A 1,083-nucleotide genomic window follows, 5' to 3' on the forward strand; every position below is an offset into this window, starting at 1 on the left:
TCTCCGGTTAGTAGATTTTTGAGTTTTATTTTGTCCGTATTTTGTTTTGATATTTTCGGATCTAAAATCGGCAAATGTTTGTTTTGTTTATCGTTTGAATTAATTTTTAGTTCATGTTCAAGTGTTGTTTGTTAAATTAATTTTTCAGATTCCAAATGAAAGATTAATTAATTGTTTTTTCATGTTTATTTCATGTTCGTATTGTTGTTTAAGTAAATGTTTGTTGTTGTTTAAGTGAATATTTGTTAGTTTAATGCTTGTTAGATTCAAATTGAAATTTAATTAATTATTTCTTCAATTTGTTTCATGTTGTTATAAATTTTCCAGAAAATATTAATGTTGTTTGAGTCGTTAGAATCCGTCATGTTTGTTGCTTAAAACAGATTTAATTCATGTTCATCCTTGTTTGAAGTTCATGTTTAAATCCAGTGATTTAATGTGAGTTTATGTTTGTTTTTGATTCGTTGATTTAATTTGAATCATGTATATTGTTGTTTGTATTGTTGTGTTCTTGCTCATACATTCATGGTCTAAATTAACCAGGATTGGTTCCCGATATGGTTAATTCATTCTATTGATTTTGAGTTGTTGTTGTTCATCGTGTTCATATAATTGTTGTTGAAGATTGTTGAGAAATTGGTCATCTTGACTATATTTTGGTCAAGTTATGATTAATTGATTGTTTAGAGCAGAGGGGTAATTTGGTAAATTGCATTGCATTCGAGGATAGATTTGTAATTGCAATAAGGTCAGAGGGGTAATTTGGTAATTGAACATTATTTTGATTCTTTATGTTAAGCATGTGGGACAAATATAATGGGGTGGGGTTTTTGATGTACTTGTTTAATATAATGGGGGACAAGACAAAACATAATGGGGAGGAATCTTGCACTTGTTTAATGTAGGCATGGGGGACATATTGTAATGGGTTGGTAATGTGGCGTTTATTTAATGTAGGCATGGGGGACATATGGTAATGGGTTGGGAATGTGATATTTATTTAAAGAAGACATTTAATAGTGGGACACAACATGCCATTGGGGGAATAATTTGGGGTTGGGAATTGAAGACTTGTCTTGCTAT

The sequence above is a fragment of the Nicotiana sylvestris genome, chromosome 4, assembly GCF_000393655.2.
Source record: "Nicotiana sylvestris chromosome 4, ASM39365v2, whole genome shotgun sequence".
Classification (NCBI taxonomy): Eukaryota; Viridiplantae; Streptophyta; class Magnoliopsida; order Solanales; family Solanaceae; genus Nicotiana; species Nicotiana sylvestris.